Source organism: Mizuhopecten yessoensis, unplaced genomic scaffold (assembly GCF_002113885.1).
Source record: "Mizuhopecten yessoensis strain PY_sf001 unplaced genomic scaffold, ASM211388v2 scaffold2249, whole genome shotgun sequence".
Lineage (NCBI taxonomy): Eukaryota > Metazoa > Mollusca > Bivalvia > Pectinida > Pectinidae > Mizuhopecten > Mizuhopecten yessoensis.
In genome coordinates this window covers 291,534-308,164 of record NW_018404452.1, presented here as the reverse complement: position 1 = coordinate 308,164, position 16,631 = coordinate 291,534, and the positions used below count along the sequence as shown (strand labels likewise).

General features: G+C 40.5%; 1 protein-coding gene across 2 annotated transcripts in view; it reads right to left on the bottom strand.

The window, feature by feature from the left end:
• LOC110445357 (zinc finger protein 91-like) overlaps positions 1-15,352 on the bottom strand; it is a 35,656-nt gene extending 20,304 nt beyond the window's left edge. Inside the window, exon 1 of one of the 2 annotated variants that reach the window (XM_021489923.1) lies at positions 15,279-15,352. The gene's annotated coding sequence lies outside the window, so the exon portion shown is untranslated. Of the gene's footprint in view, positions 1-439; positions 814-15,278 lie in introns of those variants that run through there. The other variant, XM_021489924.1, reaches the window with a different exon arrangement.
• Between the last annotated feature and the right edge of the window lie 1,279 nt (positions 15,353-16,631).

The window sequence follows — 16,631 nt, the reverse complement described above, 5'->3', positions numbered from 1 at the left end:
AGAGGATGAACCCAAACACCTTAATCAACAGTAGAACTCTCCGTGTATTAGTACTCAATAGTCACGCTTTGACACCCCCATACAAACTAAACATCAATTCACTAAGTAATATCACAGATCGGCGCGACAACCTGCTCATAGAAAACCTCCACAGTCCACTACACCTCCGTAACCGTGGCCACAGACAGACAATGAGCCGCTGCTGAGGAGGCATGTCCTCATGCGGCCAGGTCACTGGACCCGATTAATGGGCTGTGGAATGTGGGTCGAGGTCACGCCAGCTACTGCGCAGTCACAGTCGACTGGTGTCCACACTACCCCTACAACAGCTGGACTATAGCCCCAACCATGCTGGAGACACCTCTGCATGTTGCAGTAAGGGTCGGATATATGCCACTATCTGCTAACACATGAGGATCCCCTGTAGTGGCTGCCTTACCTGTAGATCGGAGTACAGTGGCCTAAGTAGGCCAAACCAGGTTAGCCTCCACTGCCAGGTTAGGGGCTCATCGGCCAACGACCTGCCTTCCTCCTGTCTCTCCACCAGCTATCAGGCTACTGAACGCAAACAACACACACTGCCCACATGGGGCGTAATTACAAAACGTTGGACAGTGAGGCTGGGAGAGCTCGATCAATATATATACCTAGACTATACCTGGTCACTCAAACACAGCTAGTATACTGCGTTCCACACAGCTCGCAGGCCCCATCACACCCTTTTTTCTCACTGATAATCAATGACACTGCCAACTGTAGCCTTTGTGTTTTGTATTTGATCTGTCCAGGTTAGAACGATGAGCTTTCTCAATGGGTCTGTTCAAGGTCGGGCTCAAGGTTATACACAGCCCTAAGTGGGACCAATTGAAACCACCACTGCCCTCATATAACCAACCACAAACATGTAGGGGAACAAAGCCGAACTCTAAGTATGGAGAGACATGCTCCACTCCCAGGTCCTGTAATTAATAGTTGTGTGGGTGATGACATGCAATCAAGGATGAGCCCACTTTATCAGCATATCAACATTCAATTAGAATATAAAATGTGATGCGAGAAGTCATCCTGTACAACCCTTACCCTTAACTCATTCACTCCTGAAGACACATGTGGACTCTTCCATTTCAAAGGTTGGAATAGTTCATTATGAAATTTCAGGGGTGAATGAGTTAACTCTTTTACCCGTGAAGACACACTTGAACTCTTCCAATTCAAAGGTTGGAATAGGTTATTATTAAATTGAGTTAACAGGCAGTTTATCAAAGAATTAACAACGCTGTCACTATGAGTTTACAGATGTATCCTGATGTAACAAACCTTTTACAATTTTCTATAAAGACTGATTTTTGTTTTGCCTAGTTAAACAGCCAAATACAGGCTGCTCCCCCTAGCAAGAATGTTCTTTACTTTCCCAAAATGAAGAAAAATGTGGATTATCTTTCGAATTTCAATAATAATAATGCCGTATTTTCCCAACTCATGTTGTAAAATTTACAATGAAAAAAAACCTGACACAAATACAATCCCCAAAGACAAAGTTCAATCCATACCTAACAGAACACCGGGTTTTCATTATTCAGGTAGACAGATCCTAACACAACACTCCATGGGCGTTCATTAGTCAGGTAGACGGATCCTAACACAACACTCCATGGGCGTTCATTAGTCAGGTAGACGGATCCTAACACAACACTCCATGGGCGTTCATTAGTCAGGTAGACGGATCCTAACACAACACTCCATGGGTTTTCATTACAGATACACAGACAAACTATTGATGTTTTGAAATATGTGATTCGTGTTTTAATAGGAGAACATAAATGAAGCAAAGCCCCACCTACATTTGTGTGACTTATGGTGATCATGCATGTTAAAATCTCACAGGTATGTTTTATTCGGAGTTAGCATTTTTTACACGGTTGAGCGAACATGTAATTGTGATATGCTTTCTGAACATACATTGGCACACATCAATTATGTATGCAACATTTCTATATATTTTTCATACATGACAAATTTTTTCATACAATATTTTTACCACAAAAACTTTTACCTGTATTTTGTTCATGCCCTTGATTCAATCCCTGGAGCTCTATGATATTTTTGCAGAAGTTTTTATTTTTTAACGACTCTCCCTTAAGTTAAAATGAAAACTGAGTTTCATGAATAAATTTAAGAAAGATTCCTGTTATCATGCAACAATTATGTATTCTTCAGGGCTAAACCCCTCCTTCCCATAACCCTAGTAGGGTCATGATAATACAATCTTTAAGTCCAGTTGACAAATTCTGTTCATATTCATTATTATATATATCACTTCATCAAACATCAGTTCCTCCCTCAGGGGTCAAACAGACTCAGATTTAACCGTTTGTGACGTATAAAAATATGAAAATATAAAATGGAAATAAAAATGGTGTTATTGCCCATCATTTCTTATTGTCATACTGCATTCCCTAATGAGCACTGTTGAATACCATTAAGGTATCCACCCCGGGATCCCTACTGCCACTATGGCACGGACTTCCTTGCAGGGACGTCGGGTCTCCACCCCCTTGTTATTACTTTTTGTGACTTTGAGACTTTTTCTAAATTCAACACAATTTAACTGTGACATTTTGTGAATCCAGTGCAGATGATTGTTTTTTGAAAGATTGTAACAAGTACCCCCTTTTGACCGCCTATAAGCCCTGGCATCCTGAAAGAGTACAATAATCTCTATTTTAACAACTTCCCTACCAAGTTAAATCAATGCCACTTATCTGTTTCTGAGACACGATATAAACAACATTTTCTGATTCATATTGTAGATGTATTTTAAAACTAACATTTTAACTTCAGTACAATGCTGTAAAAGTAAATTGAACCAAAAACAATAGCGTGCGGCTCTGCCTTAGCTAAACACACCTACAAAGTTATGACAAAATCAGATTCGAATGGACTCTTAATTCATTGAAATATGAGCAGAATATTTACTTAACCATTAGATGTAATGGTAACGTGTCATGGCCAAATATATAAAGCATTTCCTACTGATCTGGCTAAGTTATGGCTAGCTATATTATAGTGTGAGGATATTTGATGAAATTTCAAATTTACAAACTGGAGTTTTCTCGGTGGAATACATGTTGGAGTGCGATGCTGTCAAATGTTTGGCGGTAAGGTTCGACGGCCACACACACAAGCCACTGATACGACCTGGCTAGGTCATAATGTAGTGTTTTGATGAAAGCCGTACATTGCTGGCCAGGCTGTCAGAGATTAGAGGGAAGCTCCGAGAGGGCTAACAGGCCAACAGATCTAGGAGCTATGCCAATACTGATAACTACCATGTTTTTTGGTGTATTATTAGAAAAATGTGAGACCTCTGACATCACCAAACCAATCTACTATCTGGAGCATGTTCATAGGGGTAACTCTCCTCCTCTAGATGTGTATACACTGTCCCTCCACTACTATAACTTATATACAGAGACATGTATACAGCAATACATGTACATAGGGGTTTTACTGAGCGTTCTGTAACTCTCCTCCTCTAGATGTGTATACACTGTCCCTCCACTACTATAACTCATATACAGAGACATGTATACAGCAATACATGTACATAGGGGTTTTACTGAGCGTTCTGTAACTCTCCTCCTCTAGATGTGTATACACTGTCCCTCCACTACTATAACTCATATACAGAGACATGTATACAGCAATACATGTACATAGGGGTTTTACTGAGCGTTCTGTAACTCTCCTCCTCTAGATGTGTATACACTGTCCCTCCACTACTATAACTCATATACAGAGACATGTATACAGCAATACATGTACATAGGGGTTTTACTGAGCGTTCTGTAACTCTCCTCCTCTAGATGTGTATACACTGTCCCTCCACTACTATAACTCATATACAGAGACATGTATACAGCAATACATGTACATAGGGGTTTTACTGAGCGTTCTGTAACTCTCCTCCTCTAGATGTGTATACACTGTCCCTCCACTACTATAACTCATATACAGAGACATGTATACAGCAATACATGTACATAGGGGTTTTACTGAGCGTTCTGTAACTCTCCTCCTCTAGATGTGTATACACTGTCCCTCCACTACTATAACTCATATACAGAGACATGTATACAGCAATACATGTACATAGGGGTTTTACTGAGCGTTCTGTAACTCTCCTCCTCTAGATGTGTATACACTGTCCCTCCACTACTATAACTCATATACAGAGACATGTATACAGCAATACATGTACATAGGGGTTTTACTGAGCGTTCTGTAACTCTCCTCCTCTAGATGTGTATACACTGTCCCTCCACTACTATAACTCATATACAGAGACATGTATACAGCAATACATGTACATAGGGGTTTTACTGAGCGTTCTGTAACTCTCCTCCTCTAGATGTGTATACACTGTCCCTCCACTACTATAACTCATATACAGAGACATGTATACAGCAATACATGTACATAGGGGTTTTACTGAGCGTTCTGTAACTCTCCTCCTCTAGATGTGTATACACTGTCCCTCCACTACTATAACTCATATACAGAGACATGTATACAGCAATACATGTACATAGGGGTTTTACTGAGCGTTCTGTAACTCTCCTCCTCTAGATGTGTATACACTGTCCCTCCACTACTATAACTCATATACAGAGACATGTATACAGCAATACATGTACATAGGGGTTTTACTGAGCGTTCTGTAACTCTCCTCCTCTAGATGTGTATACACTGTCCCTCCACTACTATAACTCATATACAGAGACATGTATACAGCAATACATGTACATAGGGGTTTTACTGAGCGTTCTGTAACTCTCCTCCTCTAGATGTGTATACACTGTCCCTCCACTACTATAACTCATATACAGAGACATGTATACAGCAATACATGTACATAGGGGTTTTACTGAGCGTTCTGTAACTCTCCTCCTCTAGATGTGTATACACTGTCCCTCCACTACTATAACTCATATACAGAGACATGTATACAGCAATACATGTACATAGGGGTTTTACTGAGCGTTCTGTAACTCTCCTCCTCTAGATGTGTATACACTGTCCCTCCACTACTATAACTCATATACAGAGACATGTATACAGCAATACATGTACATAGGGGTTTTACTGAGCGTTCTGTAACTCTCCTCCTCTAGATGTGTATACACTGTCCCTCCACTACTATAACTCATATACAGAGACATGTATACAGCAATACATGTACATAGGGGTTTTACTGAGCGTTCTGTAACTCTCCTCCTCTAGATGTGTATACACTGTCCCTCCACTACTATAACTCATATACAGAGACATGTATACAGCAATACATGTACATAGGGGTTTTACTGAGCGTTCTGTAACTCTCCTCCTCTAGATGTGTATACACTGTCCCTCCACTACTATAACTCATATACAGAGACATGTATACAGCAATACATGTACATAGGGGTTTTACTGAGCGTTCTGTAACTCTCCTCCTCTAGATGTGTATACACTGTCCCTCCACTACTATAACTCATATACAGAGACATGTATACAGCAATACATGTACATAGGGGTTTTACTGAGCGTTCTGTAACTCTCCTCCTCTAGATGTGTATACACTGTCCCTCCACTACTATAACTCATATACAGAGACATGTATACAGCAATACATGTACATAGGGGTTTTACTGAGCGTTCTGTAACTCTCCTCCTCTAGATGTGTATACACTGTCCCTCCACTACTATAACTCATATACAGAGACATGTATACAGCAATACATGTACATAGGGGTTTTACTGAGCGTTCTGTAACTCTCCTCCTCTAGATGTGTATACACTGTCCCTCCACTACTATAACTCATATACAGAGACATGTATACAGCAATACATGTACATAGGGGTTTTACTGAGCGTTCTGTAACTCTCCTCCTCTAGATGTGTTTACACTGTCCCTCCACTACTATAACTTATACACAGAGACAGGTATACAGCAATACATGTACATAGAGGTTTTACTGAGCGTTCTGTAACTCTCCTCCTCTAGATGTGTTTACACTGTCCCTCCACTACCATAACTTATACACAGAGACAGGTATACAGCAATACATGTACATAGAGGTTTTACTGAGCGTTCTGTAACTCTCCTCCTCTAGATGTGTATACACTGTCCCTCCACTACTATAGCTCATATACAGAGACAGGTATACAGCAATACATGTACATCTACAGTTACACAAATCTAGTCATGTACAGTGGTAAGCATGGGCAAGTATCCACTTTTCGGTGACTGAATGCTGGACGGATGCTGAAGTTGATGTTGGTTAAGTACAGGGTTTCATATCCTATCACCAGCTAAGTTCATTTAAGGACGTGCCTCCATGTGTTTAATATATGGATGCATGTTACGTGTGCTGGAAGCAGGGCATGTTGGTATATTGTCCTTACTGTGACAGCGTGAATCTGATGCTTACCTTATTATATTTACATTCTGTATGCTTAGACCCATTGACAAAAATTACACTCATAAATGCATAACACAGGTGTTCATAGAATCTCAGCACGTGGAAACTGATAGTAACCTGATCACACTGCGTAGTAATACACTACAAAAACTACTCACTCGGAACGACCGACCTAGATGCTTAATTCTTACATCTTAAAATATTATTGAACTGTGCTTTGTGAAATATCCACGTATTCACGTGTCCTGTGCTACAAATAAACATTGAATATGGAACTACATTTTGTTGTGTTATTGTTGTTGACGGTTGCTAAGATCTCTCACGATAGTGTCACATTTCCCCGCGAAAAAACACTGTTCTCGCCACTGCGTTGCACCCGTGTATAAGCAGGAACAAACCCTGTTTATTTGTTTTATTCGTTGTTATATCGATCCACTGAAAGGATTCGTCAATGTAAATATAAGGAATGATATTTATTTTTTCAACATTTATGAGGTCATAACAACAATGGGTTTTTGGACATATTTTACATGAATCGCTAACGCGATTCATTCAATATGTCCATAAACCCATTGTTGTTATGACCTCATAAATGTTGAAAAAATAAAAATCATTCCTTAAATGCTAGCTACTTATCTGAAATACCATGCCAAAGGCAACCAGCACAGCATTCCCCCAAGTCACACATATGTCGCCATTCCCCTAAATGCTGAACGTTAGGCAGAGATTAACAGCTATCATATTTAAGGACTTTGGCATGTCCTGATAATAATGCTGGATGGACATACAAATGCTAATGCAGGCCTTAAAAAGTCTTTTTTCAGGCTCACCGTGGAAACAACACCAGGATCCGTATTCATGAAACCGTTCTCATGCTTAAGCATGATATTGGTGCTCAAGCCATAATTCTTGATTCGATTATAAATTAATAAAACGATACATTTTTTTCAATGATTTGGAAAGAAATGGAAGAGACTTACAGCCAAAAACAGTTTTCACTGTTTATATTTTACTTTTTGATTGTTTTTACATGATTTAAGTGATATACAAGAAAGCTGGTTTGAGCACAGAATCCATGCTTGAGCATGAGAACGCTTTCATGAATATGGGCCCAGATCATAAGGTTTGTCCCTTTTCCATCAACGAATAAGGCACTAACCATTCCAACAATTTGTACCGCAATAAATGACAGTAGCTATGACCTTGTACAGAGACAAAGATTGTGGTAGAGTGAAAGGTACTCCGGTGTCTTTCCCGTCAGTGCAATCGTGCTATATACGACAAACCATTCTGTTGCAGTTGGTTTTTACTATTTTATTTTAGAAGGGAAATGCTGTGGTCTATGTCTTACACACGATAACTATAGGTTGCTAATTTACTTTTTTTCACCCAGATAATTGTGCAAGGAGTCACTTTTGTATTATTTCTTCATTATAAGCAGGTATTTTAATTTACCACCATTCACAACACAATGGATGTCCCAACCTTGGTCAGCTCAACAAATCAGGTTCAACTATCTTGCAATGGTTTGGTTTGTTTGTGTTTTACGTCCTATTAACAGCTATCGTCATTTAAGGACATGCCAGGTTTTGGTGGTGGAGGAAAGCCAGAATTCTCAAGAGAAAAACCATCGACCCGCAGCCAGTACCTGGCGACTGACCCACGTAGGTCTTGAAGCCGCAACACAGTGGTAGAGGGGCTAGTGGTAGCAGAATGTCAGACGAATTAATCACTTGGCCACTGCGGTCCCTAGCCTCAATGTAATGGACACAGTGGTCAAAAACAAAAGGATAACACTTAATCCATGTTACGTCAAATTGATAACATGTTACGCATGTTGTGCACATTGGCCACAATGAAATCAGCGACACCAAAGATAGCTGGTTTGGACTGATCAAACGATCAATTAATGCGGTCTATATAGGTAAGATAGGCCAAGACAAGTCTGTAGCCGGCAGTCATATAAAATTGTCGTTACAAAGCAAAATTAACACGCAGAAAGGTGGGACAGAATGACCGGAATGAAAGGCAGATTGATAAAATTTGACCGAATGCTGAAGTCATTCCGGTTGTAAAACCTAATGCTAGCTAGATGCACATGCTGCCGTATGCTAGCCAAAAGCTGATTGGACACTGGTCAAACGCTGGCAAGACTAGTACTATTCCCAAGTGAACACTAGCCCAAAATGTTGAAAACTGTATAAATAAAATAACACACACCTACCATGACGAGCGACACCTGAATTTAGACCTGGTCTATAAAGATCAACGTAGGATCAACGAATCATCCGCAAGGTGGTGTGTATAGAGCCTACAATTTGGTCATGACATATTCTAGGCGTGTAGAGAACGTATAACAACCCCTGGAATTTTGAAGATGGACACTGGCTGATAGGCCTACAAAATATATTCCCTGTCTGGATCTCACACCAGTGAAAGCCATGGTTAAAAGAGACCTTCATTTTTAGTAAAGATTATAAGACTCTTTCATCCTCAGGGGTGCAGGATAGGGAAATACAACCCGAGGGGTTTTCAAATTTGAAAATTTTGAGGGTGGAATTTCCCTATCCTATACCCTTGGGCATGAAAGAGTATTTTTCTTTCATTCCAACCACCAGAATACGCTCAGAAACCATGAAAATGTGTTTGGACTGGCCACAATTTCAAGACTCTTTCATGCTCAGGGGCGTAGGATAGGGAAATACAACCAGAGGGGTTTTCAAATTTGAAAATCCTGAGGGTGGAATTTCCCTATCCTATACCCTTGGGCACAGCCTCGTGCTAGACAGCCAAACTCTTACCCTCGGGTTGAGATTTTCTTATCCCCGGACAACAACTATGTAATTATAAGATTTTATTAGTTAACACATGAAAATATGTGAGAAAGCTGCAAAAAGTGGTGTCCCATGCAGATCATTTCCTTAATTTGATACAAAAGGAAGAGTTTATGACACTACCTGACAACAATATATGACAGCCCTCAAAAAAAGATTTCCTTGTCTCCGTTCAGTCTGACACAGACTTACAGTATGACAGCCCACAGGGACAAATCCCCTATCTTAGGTCTGACACAAACAGACATACAATGGCCCTCAACCACAAGATTTCCTGGTAGTAGGTCTGACACAGACTGACAGTAGTCATATGACAGCCCTCGACCATAAGATTTCCTGGTAGTAGGTCTGACACAGACTGACAGTATTCATATGACAGCCCTCGACCATAAGATTTCCTGGTATTAGGTCTGACACAGACTGACAGTATTCATATGACATCCCTCAACCACAAGATTTCCTGGTAGTAGGTCTGACACTGACTGACAGTATTCATATGACAGCCCTCAACCATAAGATTTCCTGGTAGTAGGTCTGACACAGACTGACAGTATTCATATGACAGCCCTCGACCATAAGATTTCCTGGTAGTAGGTTTGACACAGACTGACAGTATTCATATGACAGCCCTCGACCATAAGATTTCCTGGTAGTAGGTTTGACACAGACTGACAGTATTCATATGACAGCCCTCGACCATAAGATTTCCTGGTAGTAGGTCTGACACAGACTGACAGTATTCATATGACAGCCCTCAACCATAAGATTTCCTGGTATTAGGTCTGACACAGACTGACAGTTCTCTAGAGAGATTTTCTAATCTGAAGCCTGACAGACTGACAGTATGTATATGTCAGTCCACAAGGACAGACAGGCGCGTAGCTGGGCTGTTTCCGATGTGCATGCAGAAATTCGCACAGAAGGTGCGAATGCGAGCGCCGAAGGTGCGAATGTATTCTAAGGGGGTATGGGGGCATGTCCCCTCCTCCCCCCCCCCTCAGAATATTTTTAGATCTAGAAGCTCTGTCGTGCCATCTGGTGGCTTTTGAGATAAATATTTGAGTGTTTTAATTTATTTTACAGACAACATTTTTTGGTTGATTCATTCACTTTATTATTGGAAAGCATCGTAAAAATTCAAATGTATTTCAAATGCGAAAGACAGCTTTCCTTTTTTCTCCGACAAAAATGTGTCAATTGTTGAAATAATCCCCAAAAATATCCGTTGCGTCATATTTCTTTCCTGATGAATCTATATCAACTAGATATTTAAAATGGCTGAGCCAATATGAACAGATTAATTTATTCGGATTTTTGACGTTGTGTCCCCCAAACCCTTTTTTATATCATCAACATTTCTCAGAACATAAGATGACGATAGCTCCTATATCGATGTTTAGATATATAAATGTATATCCAGTAGCCCTACTGAAGATAGGCCTAGGACTACTCTTAAAATTATAATTGATCAGTTCATGACAAGGATGAATGTGTCTATGATGTAAAATTCTCAATAGGCCTATATAATGTCACAAATTAGCAAAAGCTATGTAGCTTTTTTCTGACTTTTGAGGCTTTGCCTTTTTTCATATTACATTTGCAGGCAAAGTGAATGTAAAACTCAGATGGATCCTATACGCGAATATATCCGCCCTAAAACCTATAACAACAATGCTAGTAACAAATCAATCTACAATTGGTATTCGGATCGATACCTCTGATTGGTGAAAAAAACAACAACACAGAAATACATCCATTCCGGAAAAACCTCAGCTGACTTAGTTGTATATTTCATTACAATCGCTTGTTACGTAACATATGTTTATTGACGACAAGCTAACCAAATCTTTAACCTAGTATGGAATTTGAACTCCTGAGCTTTTTCCCATCTTTTTGACAGGAATTTGATATCTACCTTCACTTAAGTAAGACGAATATCGGTCTCGCTTGTATTCTCTCGATATCAGGGGTAACAACAGTCAGACCACAAGGGTCATAGCACACATAAGTGTATGTTTATGTGTGCTATGACCCATATCAGTATATCATATATGTGTATTTCAGACACTTGTAACAGCCCCTGTGCTGTGGTCAGACTGATCAGAACTGTGTTCGGTCGGGCCAGCATTACTAATACTACTAGCCGTTTTAGACTCATCGATGCTTAATTTAATGTCGCAAGAGGATGTTGTTTCATGTGTACCTATACAGCTGCTTGGAAGACGTCATATATTAACTTGCTCTTCGAAGATGATGCAGGTTTTTTCGTTGGCACCAGGTAGCCTAGGGCCCAGATACGTACTGATTGTCGGCTGTCGGTTATACAGTTAAATTTAATATATTTTTCAATTAAACCACACATCATTTAGTCACTATTCCAGACTCCAAAAATATATAAAAGTACAATTGAAACTTTGATGTGCATGCAACTGCTTATTTGCTTACGTGGCAGCTACGTGCCTGACAGATTTCCTATCTAAGGTCAGACACAGACTGACAGGGCACCCACAAGGACAGATTTCCTATCTAAGGTCTGACACAGACTGATAGTCCACAAGAACAGATTTTCTATCTAAAGTCTGACACAGACCGACAGGGCACCCACAAGGACAGATTTCCTATCTAAGGTCTGACACAGACGGACAGTATGACAGCCCTCAAGGACAGATTTCCTATCTGAGGTCTGACACAGACCGACAGTATGACAGTTCAAAAGGACAGATTTTCTATCTAAGGTCTGACACAGACTGCTAGTATGACAGTCCTCAAGGACAGATCTTCTATCTTAGGTTGACACAGACCGACAGTATGACAGTCCTTAAGGACAGATTTCCTATCTTAGGTCTGACACAGACCGACAGTATGGCAGTCCTCAAGGACAGATTTCCTATCTAACATCTGACACAGACCGACAGTATGACAGCCCTCAAGGACAGATTTCCTATCTGAGGTCTGACACAGACTGATTGTATGACAGCCCTCAAGGACAGATTTCCTATCTAAGGTCTGACACAGACCGACAGTATGACAGTCCAAAAGGACAGATTTCCTATCTAAGGTCCGACACAGACTGCTAGTATGACAGTCCTCAAGGACAGATCTTCTATCTTAGGTCTGACACAGACCGACAGTATGACAGTCCTCAAGGACAGATTTCCTATCTTAGGTCTGACACAGACCAACAGTATGACAGCCCTCAAGGACAGATCTTCTATCTTAGGTCTGAAACAGACTGATTGTATAACAGCCCTCCATGAGAGATTTTTTGTTATAAGGTCTGACACAGACCGACAGTATGACAGTCCTCAAGGACAGATTTACTATCTTAGGTCTGACACAGACTGGCAGTCCTCAAGGACAGATTTCCTATCTAAGGTCTGACACAGACTGCTAGTATGACAGTCCTCAAGGCCAGACCTTCTATCTTAGGTCTGACACAGACCGACAGTATGGCAGTCCTCAAGGACAGATTTCCTATCTAAGGTCTGACACAGACCGACAGTATGGCAGTCCTCAAGGACAGATTTCCTATCTAAGGTCTGACACAGACCGACAGTATGACAGTCCTCAAGGACATATTTCCTATCTTAGGTCTGACACAGATCAACAGTATGACAGCCCTCAAGGACAGATCTTCTATCTTAGGTCTGACACAGACTGACAGTCCTCAAGGACAGATTTCCTATCTTAGGACTGACACAGACCAACAGTATGACAGCCCTCAAGGACAGATCTTCTATCTTAGGTCTGAAACAGACTGAGTGTATGACAGCCCTCAAGGACAGATTTCCTATCTTAGGTCTGACACAGACTGCCAGTCCTCAAGGACAGATTTCCTATCTTACATCTGACACAGACCGACAGTATGACACCCCTCAAGGACAGATTTCCTATCGAAGGTCTGACACAGACCGACAGGATGACAGCCCTCAAGGACAGATTTCCTATCTTAGGTCTGACACAGACCAACAGTATGACAGTCCTCAAGGACAGATTTCCTATCTAAGGTCTGACACAGAAGCCCTCTAGGACAGATTTCCTATCTAAGGTCTGACACAGACTGACAGTATGACACCCCTCAAGGACAGATTTCCTATCGAAGGTCTGACACAGACCGACAGTATGACAGCCCTCAAGGACAGATTTCCTATCTAAGGTCTGACACAGACTGCTAGTATGACAGTCCTCAAGGACAGATCTTCTATCTTAGGTCTGACACAGACCAACAGTATGACAGTCCTCAAGGACAGATTTCCTATCTTAGGTCTGACACAGACCAACAGTATGACAGCCCTCAAGGACAGATCTTCTATCTTAGGTCTGAAACAGACTGATTGTATAACAGCCCTCCATTAGAGATTTTTTTGTTATAAGGTCTGGCACAGAGTGACAGTCCACTACAAGAGATTTCCTTATCTAAAGTCTGACAATACGACAACTCTGCCATCAAAGGGAGATTTCCTTGTCGAGTTTGACACAGACATACTGCTCGACAGTCCTCAAGGAGAGATTTCCTCATTTGACAAAGATTGAGAGTATACATATGAGACTCCTTTCAATTTAAACAGATTTTAATGTACATGATTATGGTCCCCTTCTAGCTTTGTGCTGGAGAGAATTTCCCCTCAGATCCATTGGTAGCGGGCGGACTGGGGGTCAATGTTTCAATCCCTGGTAGGAGCACACTACAGCTTCTGTAGTGACAGGGAGTTAATTATTTTAAGTTAGAACCTGGGTTGTTTTTCGTGTTCAAGGGGTGAACCGATTTAAAAAGGGGGGGAGTAGTGTGGCCGATTTTAATGGATAGGTTTGGAGTCACCTTTGCTTTTTCGCCCTAGTGGGAAATTCCATTAAGCTCATTCAGTAATGCAGTGGACTGTGGACATGGGGGTTGCAGGTTCGATCCCCGTTGGAAGCAAACCACTATGTCATGCAAGATATTAGTTTACCCATCATGATCAGTGGTCTGTGTTACTTACTAAAGTATGCTCGTTAACTCATTCACACCTACATATCTAAACTGGGCCATGCCCACTCTTTGATTAGGTAAGGTTCAAATGTGATTTTAGGGGTGCTTCAGTACTTCTGATAACTCTGTAAGACACAATTTTGAGTTTTCAAATCATTTTATTTTTCTACCTTGACAACTGATTTATGTTACATATGACTCAAAGTCAGGGTTCATGAAAACATATCTAAGAAGACAGTGAGTTTAACCATTCCAAACATGTATATCACCAAAGCTGTACAACATAGCTAGTGGATTACAAATCTTTTATACATATTTTATGTAAATGTGTATAAATTTAGGACTATACAATTTCATATCTTTAAATGTTTTGTTTAATATATGAAGGCAGAAAAGCGACCTACTAAAACTGATAATGAATAATTAGCTTTAGTGAATGTTATGTCCATTATTTGGTTACATTAGAAATGTTTCTGTGAAAGCATGGCCTATCAAATCACGGTGTAGCCGAACTCCGCCATTGTGAATACACTCTTAACACAGTGTAAACAACCGTTTTTTTTACGGTGAGCGGGCACCTGCTCCCATGTTGAAAGCATATCGTGGTGACCCATATTATGTCCCCGCTTCAACTCTGCACACTGACACTGTATGATAATTACAATGATTAAATACATGTGTTATTTACATCGTTCCTTTTAGAGTTAACAACTCTTATTCTCTAAATAAAACAAAGACTCTTCAAACGTTTTTAAAATAAATATCAGCACGATAGCTCATAGCCCAGAAACAAAGACCCACGTTATACGCCAAGTGATTATGCAGGATTCGCAAACAACAAAATGTCGACATGTTCCTGTGCATTAGCTAACACACGTGATAGCCCGGACCACCTGCTCTCGTTATCCTGCACGCGGCCGCCTCGCGCTGCTGTTACGGTCAAATAATGTCCTGACTAACGTATCAGCCGGTCAAACCGGTCGGACAGTGAAGTAAAGTAAGGATACGTACCGTGGAGGACCGCTAGCTTCCCTCTTGGAATACATAAATTTGTAAATATATGGCGTCTATGCTGTTTCACACCTTCCAACACAGAGAGTTACTCTGACCCGAATACCAAGGCGAATGACCTAGTTTCACAGCAAGCATGTAGCGGGCTAGCCAATAGACACTCACCGCACTATCGCAATCAAATGCAAGGGGAAATCGACATGGCACTGGGTTATTCTGGGTCAAGCCAGTGGCCTTATTATTACAGCGCGTGACGCATCAACGGGAGCCACTGACCACCAGGACAATGAACCTGCCTCATATAGAAAATAGGAATTAGTTCGACAGCTTGCTGCATCCATTCGGAGGCCTTTATTTGTAAATTGATCGCAAACAGCAGTATTTATTTGAGCGCAGGTCAATGGTACCTGGTACATTAAGTCGTCCATTCATAGCAAGTAGCCTTGAATTACAAGCCAATTAAAACTAGGCTCGTCACCCGTTGACATCAAAGGCGCCGACCTATCCTCCTATGGGATAAGCATACTCTCCTTTACAATGGCGCGTTTACAATTTTTTTTATCGATTTTTTTTTATTTATATAAGTTAACAGGATGGCATTGATCTTTTAGATAATTAATTATATCTCTCCACTTGCTGAACCTGATCCAAATCCGTCGAACAACGAAACCTCTCGATAGAATTCATGTCAAACATATTTTTCACATTGACGACCTACCTGAGTCACACAAAAAATACAAATAAAACATGCAATTTAATTTTTGATGTTATTATTAATAGTCCTACTCTCCATAAAAAAAGGATTGAAGAGACTGTTTCATATTGATTAATAATTAAACACCACTACGCTAACGTCAAGTAATTATCATGCACACGTGTATGTCAGGTAAGATTACATAGGCCTATGATGATTAAAATCGATTTTGAACGGATACAACACTATTTCGCGGACCCAGAGTAATTGCTTTAAGTACCCAGGTTACCTTTGCACAAAAACAGATCGATCAGTTTTGAAGAAATTAAAATCAGTCAAGGCACGGAATTAGATTATCTAAGTTCGTGGTCAAGACAATATATGTATTTTATGTTTTACGTAACCGGCGAACCCGTTTTCAACACATGCATTAATTTTAGGCTTCATTTTGATATGATCGTAATAAAATGAAATTCCTCCACCTCCCCGCGCCAAAGGAAGCTTCTCTGCAATAACTGTATCATTATGTAGCCCTTTATATCGTTCGAAAAATAAATTATAAAGGTTCTGGACTCCTTCGGGTAAATAGTTTTTTTGAACAACATTTTTTTAGCAGCAGTGACCCTGACCTTTCGTGACTCGAATATCCGAATTTGTCC